This window comes from Alligator sinensis, unplaced genomic scaffold (genome assembly GCF_000455745.1).
Source record: "Alligator sinensis unplaced genomic scaffold, ASM45574v1 scaffold181_1, whole genome shotgun sequence".
In the NCBI taxonomy this organism is placed as follows: Eukaryota; Metazoa; Chordata; order Crocodylia; family Alligatoridae; genus Alligator; species Alligator sinensis.
In genome coordinates, this window is record NW_005842022.1 from 634,660 (window position 1) to 643,481 (window position 8,822).

Below are 8,822 nucleotides of genomic sequence, written 5' to 3' on the forward strand. Positions count from 1 at the left end.
AAAAGAAAGTGATCATGAAGCACTGACACATCAGGGAAGTGCCAGGAAAAAGCAGAGAGATCAGACAAACCTAAAAACCAGAAAAAGTGTTGAGGCAAGGACTTTTCTCAGCACTGATGTCAGAGTATCCCAGACTCAATTCCATCTAAAAGAATAGCGTTGGGCATGATATGTTATAACTCCAGTTTAGCTTTTGTATAAATTAAATTAAAACACTAACTTAATGGCAGAGGAATAGGTAGCTTTTGGTAGTGGCGACATGCAAGGCACATCCAGAACAAAAAACATGTCTGAATCACAGAAAAATTCAAATGATAAATACAGGAGACACAGGAATTAATTACTGTAGTGGATTAAATTGATGGTCTCTCTGATCCGGTATTTTTTCTCCAACAGGAAGGCACTAAAGGCTAGAGCAAAAAGCAGAAAAACCCACACATGGAATGTGTGATGGTGAATTATTTATTCCTGCCTCCCATGAAGATATCAACGTAACAGTTAGAAATGGGCCTACTGTAAACTATGAAATGTGAGGTTTCTCCTTCGCATAGTTTTCTCCCTTCTAAGCTTTGTTAACATTATCTCTTCTAACTCTGAATTTTTCTGTTAGCTGTATTAATGCCCAATCCCTCTTGGACTCATCTTAATTTTTTGCCTCAGCAGTATCTCAGTCTAAATATGCATTGCAAGTTTACTGGCTTTGTAAATAAGAAGGAAGCATTAGATGGAATATCTTGGCTTCAGTAAAGCTTTCTGAGAATGTCCTTTATGATATGCTCATAAACCTAAGAAAATATGTTTTATATGTACTCGGCATAAGATGGGTGCACAACTGGTTGAAAAATCACTTTCAGAAAGCAGCTGTTAATGGTTCACTGTCAAACTGCAAGGGCTTATCAAATAGGACCCTGCAGAGGTCAGTCCTTTGTTCAGTTCTGTTCCACAATTTCATTACTGACTTGGAGAACTGAATTGTATGCTTGTAAAATCTGCATGTGATACAAGCTGGAAGGAACTCAAGCATTTTGGAGGACAGGATCAGAATTCAAAATGATCTTGACAAATTGGAGAAATGATTCAAAGTCAATACAGTGAAATTCAATAAAGGCAAGTGCAAAGCTTGAAGGAATGTGTTTGTTGTTTAGTAAGAAAAGAGAAGACAGAGAAGGACATGATAGCACATTTTGAGTATGTTGTTATAAAGAGGACAGTAAACAGATGCTCTTCATATGTACTTGGGGAAGAACAAGAGAAAAATAGCTTAATATACAACAAAGATTTAAACTGGACATTAGGAAAACAATTCTAAATTAGGATGGTGAAACATTGGAACTACCTATGGATGTTGTAGAATCTTCTTCATTGGCAGTTTGTTCTTAAAAATACATACTGGGGGCCATGTCTGTATACCTGATCCTACCTCGGTGGTGAGGGTTGAACTAGATAATATATTGATGTCCCTTCCAGCACTACATGTCCATGGTTCTGTGAAAAATTATTTCATTTAATAGTTTTGAATACCCCACCCTTCAATTTCCTTTAATGTGTCTTTGTTCTTACCTTGTGAGAAAGGGAGAACAGACACCTGCTCTTCCTTCTATATATTATTAATTTTGTATATACATTTATCATGCCCCATCCTATTTATCTCCTTTCTCTAGTAAGTAGTTAACTTTTTTCAATCTCACTTCAAAAGAGTTATTCCATTCATTCCTCAAATGACAAAACCTGACCATCATTATGATGAAATACGGACTTTAAATACCTAATTTTATTTTAATATATTGTTCCTAATGTAATTCTCATAATAAACTGACTACCACGGTAGAAATATTAATGGTCCAAAGTTACTGGTCTGTTTCTGTTGGAATAAGAAAGAGTAACATCTATTTCTCTGCCAGTGATGTTACTAGAAGATCCCAAAACAATCTCACTCTAACAAAAACAAATATCTATTGTGTTTTTGCATCCTTGTTTAAAAGTTTGCATTGATTATCTAAGGCCTTCATGATGGTTGTCATGAAGCCCACCATATTTTGTGGGTTATCATGCAGGTTTTTTGTGTTGGTTTTTACTGGGATGGTATGTTTGGTCTCATTGAAAAGCCAGTATTATGTTGTATTCATTTATGTCGCTTTTTCATTGACAGTGGAAATCCCTGGATTTGAGAATGATCTCTACCATGGATTTCTTGAAGTGACTTAAGAGTCCAATCTTTGAGCCACATACTCATCCACTGAAGTTGCAGGTCTTTCCACAGGGGAGAGTATGCCAAAAGCCAGGATTTCTCTCTTCTTTCCTCCACTCTCTCTTCTCTGCTTTGAAGGCAAAATGCTCTCATGAACCAAGTGCTGCTTGGTTGAGGTTACAGCACCATTGGAGTTGGTCGACAGCCAACTCCTCCCAGCTGTCAGCGTCCAATTTCTTGAGGTATGCCTTCAATGTGTCCTTGTAGCATTTCCTGCGGCCCCCAAGAGATTGGCTGTTACTAAGCTTGGAGTAGAGAACTTGCTTTGGGAGTCAAGAGTCAGGCATACTCACATAATGTCCAGTCCAGCAAAGTTAGCGCTTAAGGATCACTAACTCAATGTTGGCAACACTGGCTTCAGCAAGAATGATGGCATTTGTACAGCAATGTTCCCATTTGATGTGGACAATTTTCCAGAGGCGTCATTGGTGATCCCTCTCCAGGGTCTTGAAATGACGACAGTAAGTGACCCACATTTCACATCCTTAGAGGAGGATGGAGATGATTACTGCATTGTAAAACTAGATCTTAGTGTCTTTTTGGAGATTGCAATGAATAAAGCCATGCCAAAGCAATTCTCAAAGGAGGTTATTGTGCACCCAGATCCTGTGTTGGATCGCCTCATCAGTGGTTGCTCTCAGAGAGGTGGCTATTGAGGTAGGGGGAATGCTCAGCTACCTCCAAAGTCTTTCCCTCAGTGGTAATTTGGGGAGGAGGGTCGCATTCATGGTCTGAGCCAGGCTGATAGAACACTTTAGTCTTTTCAATGTTGAGGGAGAGGCCCGAAGTTTGGTAGATCTCTGAAAAGATCCAGCAGTCTGGACGTTTCCTTCAGTGTGTGCAAGGATGGCACAATCATTGACAAATTGATGGTCCATGATTGTTTTAAGTATTTTGGTCTTCAATTGAAAATGTCCCAGATTGAAAAGCCCTCCATCCATTTGATATTCAATCTCAATTCTGAAAGGAAGGCAATCCTTGATAAGAACCAGGATGATTCTGGACATGGTTTAATTCTGTGATTTGCAAACTTCCTAAAGAGAAATGGATAATTAGCTAGAGAAATTCCAGATACCCCAGGGAGGAAATGAATTTCTAGACCTCCCTCTAGAATTTCTGGAACTCATGAGCAATTAAAATAATGTTGATGGGTCGAAGGGTGGGGAGGTGGCTAGCTTGGAAGTATTTTAGGGGTTCAGGGCCTTTGGCTTTGAGAGATCCAGGTCCCCAGCAGTCAGGGCTGGCAAGATCAGCAAGAAGGTTGGTCTCTGGAAATTTATCAGGACTCTCAGAGGGGCTAGGTTATAGCCAGATGAGAAGGGAAGAAACTTTAATTGTCTTTTTGTTCTGTCTTCAAATGATACGGTCAGTTTTTCCTGTATAACTTTTCTCCTATATAGTAAATTGTTTTATTGTTTAGTCTCCCTACTAATTGCCTATGGTAAAGATTGACCTCAGGAGGCATGATATTCCAAGCTACTCCGTTCTATGGAAAGGGGGACCTAAAATTCTTTTATAACCCAAGTGGAAGATACATGGAGCTGGCAAAGATTCCTCTGCTGCAGCTATGGAGCCTGGGATAAGGGCAGTTAAGCAGAGGCTTCAGGGGATTAAGAGTTATCCCAGGGCAAACCTTGGTATGTACCTTGAGACAAGTAGTAGGATAGTAGGGCTCTGGGGCTATATGATAACAGGTAATACTAGCAATGCATTTCTTCTTTTCAATGTGACTCTATGGTTTTTTTTTAAAAAAAATTTGTGTTTTAAGATTAAGATAAAGAGTAAGAAAGGATTTAATTTGCATCAAACCAGTTGTTTTTTTGTTTGCACAGTATTCAGCTTGGCAAAACAAATATAGACTAGTTAGTCCCAAGTTTTGTTTTCCATTCACTAGTAATGTGTTACTATTTGCCAAAATGGTACAAGGGCACCTTAAACCCCCTTCTCACTCAAACCCTCAGTTTAAAAGAATAATGTAAGTGCTTCTGTTTAATATTAGGCTTTGTAAAACAAAAATCCACACAATCACATTTGACTTTCAAACTCAGCTCACCCTGTATCCCCCTTTTATAACTGAATTAGATGCTTGTAATCATGTTAAACTCTCAGGAAGCTGTATTGTTTATAACAGCATTTCCCAAACCTTGTGGGTTTATGTCCCACATTAGCATAGTCAGCTACCCTAATGCCCCCACTACTTTATCACCACTGTTACTTCCCCAGCAGCAACCAACAGCAGGGTTATCAGGACAACCAAAGGCTGTCATTCACACGCATCCCACCGAGGAACATTTCTTGCTCCCTCCCGGCAACATCCACACTTTGGGGATGCTGATTTACAAAGAAGGTTGCAATTCAAAAGCTTAATAAAACAGACAGAGAGGAAAGAGTAAAACAATTCTGTGGGGGCCCAAAGCTGATTACTTGAAATATTAGCATACATGCCCAATGCAGTGGTTGCCAACCTGCACTGGCTAATGAGCAATTATAGTGAGTCATTATACTGAACAAATGCACTGTGGGCAACATCATACTCTGCTCTCCCTAGATGCGTCTACACGAGAGGCTAGTGAGCAGTGGTGTGCATTTATTTAGTACTTGTGTAGGCAAGTACTAAATAAATACACAGTAACTGGAGTCATTGTGCAATAGCACTGGCAAATGTCTTTTAAGTGATGCTACTGTGCAGTATCCTAATATTAACAGTGCTAATATGCTACTGTGCAGTAATATTCAGCTACTGCACAATCAGTATCTCGTCTAGATGTGCCCCTTGTCAAGCTTTGTTTTAACTTTTTTAATTCCTATGGTTGCAAGCAGAATGTCTTGTGGGCAACATATGGTATGTGAATCACGGGCTATGAACCAGCGGCCTAAAGGAACCCCAACAATTTAAAGACCTGATTATGAAACCCTTACCATTAATACCTAACCCCATAGGTGATCCGGTGGAAATCAAAAGGACAATTTACAAAATAAGGTACTACTCAGAGTCATTAGGGTTATCACAAACTGGTTATACAATTCAACACTGGACTGTATAAAAAGTGTAAGAACAGAATTTAAAAAGTAGAGATATTTCCAATGTAAACTGTCTCCTCCCCCCCACCAACATATTTTCTGAAATGTTTGAAACCTAAACAGTGCAGTACTAAGAATCTGAAATATAAGAATCTGAATCATAAAACTGAGTGAAATTGATGCAACTGATTTTCACTGGCCAAATTTTACAGGGAAATAGGAAGGAAAAATGAATGGGGCAAAAAGGGAGACACTATGATGTTTTAAAGTAGGAGTGGGCAAAATACAGCCCATGGGCCAGATCCAGCCTGCCAGATGATTGGATCCAGCCTGTGGCTACCCTCACAGTGCTCCCCATAGGGCCAAGCCCCACCTGCTTCCACCCGCCCAGGCTCCCACTAGCGTGTTGCTTCTGCTGGGGCTGTTTCCAGTAGAGCCACAACCAACAGGGTGCTCCTCTGCTCCCCTCAACTCCAGTGGCAGCCACCAAGCTGAGGCTTCCCCCCCCACAGGGGCAGGAGTGGGAGGAGGAGCTGCCACTGGAGGTGAGGAGAGCACAGCAGCACCTAGCTAGCTGCAGCTACACTTGGAATAGCCTCACCAGAATGTGAATGCTGGCTGGGGCCTGGACCATGGGACTGTTCTGCTCCTTTTGCCTCCAGCTGTAGCTACAGCTGCTGCTCCTGCTCTTGCCACGCAGCTCTGGGAGGGTGGGCAGGTAGCTACAGCCAGGTGGCTCTTCTGCCCAGCACATGGAGCTCTGGCTCTAGCTCCCAGCTGCCTTCTACCTGCTCTGCCCTTCCGGCACAACAAGTGGACATGTGTGGGTGGGCGGAGCAGGTGTAGACGCCTGGAGCCAGGGTTCCATGTACTGGGCAGGAGCTGCACAGCAGAAACTTCCCACCACCCAGAGCAGCAGTGCAGCAGGGGCAGAAGCAGGAGCAGCCGCAGTTGGAGGCAATGGGAACAGAACAGCCCTGCCGGCCTGGGCCCCAGTCAGCGCACAGCTTTCAGTGGGGCTGTTCCTGGTGCGGCTGCAGCTGACCGGGTATTGCTGTGCTCCCCTCCCCTCCCAGTGACAATGTGAGCCTGGCCAGCTATAGCTGCACTTTGAACAGCCCCACCACAAGTGGTGTACTGGCTGTGGCCTGGGCCAGGGCCAGAGGGTTTGGCCAGGAGAATGGCACAGGCTACCCTGGGCAGGGCTCGGCTCCACGTGGAGCACTGTGGGGGCAGCCGCCAACCTGGCAAGCTCTACAGCATGTGCCACCCTACTCCCCCCCCCCTGACACCCCCCTATCTCCTCCCAGCTAGCTCCCAGGCAGCCCCCATGCCCCCACATGTGCACATGCCCCCTCCATACACCCCTCCCCACCCCCGCACAGGGCAGGGCATGCAGGGAGCAGATCACATCTGTCCCACTCCTGACCACTGCTCCCCACCCACCAAGCTCCATAGGGAGTTTTGGTGAGTTGTTGCAGGGGGGGAGGGTGGAAGGCCGACATGATGACCGGCCCGCAATGGCTCATCAAAACTCCCTATGTGGCCCTCAGACCCAAATAATTGCCCACCCCTGTTTTAAAGGAACTAAGTGATGCACACAATTTTGAAATTGACTCTTGTCACTTCACTTGACAACAGCAAGTTAGGGTCTTCATAAATGATAGATCTATTAAGATAAAGGCAAACTCAGCTCTAACTACAATTCTAGCTTTTCATCCAGTTTATGGATAGGTGAACTCTGGCAATACATTGAGGAGAGTCAGCACACACTAGGAGGCTGTTTGTGTGATCCATATGCTTCTTACAGTAACATTTGACTTTGTTTAAGACAGAGGTGTCAAAAGATCTGGTCCATGAGCGAGGTCTGGTCTGTGGAGCCCTATCATCTGGTCCCTGGTACTGCCACTGGACCGAGTTGATGCACAGCTGCATGTGGCACATGCTGGACTAGCCCTATGTCCCTGCCCTGTGTGCAGTGCCTGCCCCAGGACCCAAACTAGGACCTATGCCACAGACAGCACCTGCTCCAGCTGGTCTGGGACTGCATTGTATGCAGCACCCTGAGCTGCTCCAGGGCAGGTGCCACATGCGGTGCAAGTCCCAGACTGGCCACGTACAGATTCAGAGCAGCTCCAGAACAGTGAAAGGAAGTGACAAGATTCAGTATGTGGGGGTTGAGGTGGGAGCTCCATGGGCCTGACTTGGCCCACAAGGCCAGCCATACACCGTTCACTTGGCATAATGAATAACATAAAGGTGTGTCTCTGCTAGGAAAGCAGGGTACCTATACCTGTACCATTTTGGACACATGCTACAGATTTCTAGTTACCCAGCAGCTAAAGTCCAGTCAACTATTAACCAAAGGGCCAAGCTGCTGTAACCTGTGGAAGGCACAGACTGAATGCTAAAAAAATAATTTAAAGCATTTGGGAAAAGAACGGAGATGCTGCCATCATTTTCAATCTCAAAGGAACCCTGGTGAATACAATATGTAACGTGTGTCACCTTAGAAAAACTGAAAAAAACATCTCTAAAGATCAGAGGGGATGGGATTAGGTATGTGCATCCAAAAGCACAGAAGTATAAATTAAGTCGAAACCTTACATTTAAATGTACATAACACAAGGGGAAATCTATAAGGAACACCACACCTATTAGTGTCATAGATGCTGCGGAAGTTACTTGTAGGATTCCTAATGCTGTTTACAATATTTTTGTAAATATTGTAACTGTTAAATGTTGTTTTTTTCTTTTTTTGCTGGCTTCTACAGGCAACAAGCAAAAGACCCAATAGGAAAGAGCTACTAGGCACCTATCACAGTGCAGGAGTTCTCTCCATGCTGCAATATGGGAATCAGCACAAAACAAAAAAAACCCCAAACCCCAGCATTTTAAAATCGTTTGCATTAGTGAAATAAAACTGCTTTCCATGCTGGATATAGGAGACCATGCAAGTACATAGTTTGTATTTAAAAATAATGTAAGAAACAAAGGAAGCAGGGGTGGCTGGGGGGTGGGGGTGGAAATCGGGAAGTGCAGGGAGTCAGGGGTGCACTTGCCACCCCCCTTTGATTCCTGCTCCGCCCAAAGTTGAAAACCCGGTGCCTGGCAGGGGCAGCAGCAGCATTTCTAGCCAGGCAGTGCTGATAGAGTGACTTGTCTTTGTGGCTCGTTGTCATCTCCCCCCATCCCTTCTGGATGCATCATCCAGGGGCGTTAACAACCCTCTCTCCTTCTTCGAGGTCTTGATGCTCCACCACTCAAGCTCACCTTTGCTCTACAGCAGCGGTTCTCAACGGTTTTTATACCCAGGCCCGTTTGTAACCGCTGATGGCCAGTCCAGACCCAGTGCCCCTCACTCCAGACCTGACGCCCCCCCCCGCCGCTGTGTGCAAGCACGGGAGGGCCCCAAGCAGCCCCTCACAGGCTGGCAGCCATCCAGCCTGCGAGGAAAAACCACCGTTTTCTCTATTTTGAAAGTTTATTCGCGACCCGTTCATAGGTTCTTGCCACCCACTTGTGGGTGGCGACCCGCGGCGCGGGGCGAGAA

The 8,822-nt window shown here is 44.5% G+C and overlaps 1 protein-coding gene across 1 annotated transcript in view; it reads right to left on the bottom strand.

Annotated features, from left to right (window-relative positions):
• NEK10 (NIMA related kinase 10) overlaps positions 1-8,822 on the bottom strand; it is a 189,868-nt gene that overhangs the window by 180,638 nt on the left and 408 nt on the right. The gene's annotated exons all lie outside the window — the stretch shown is intronic.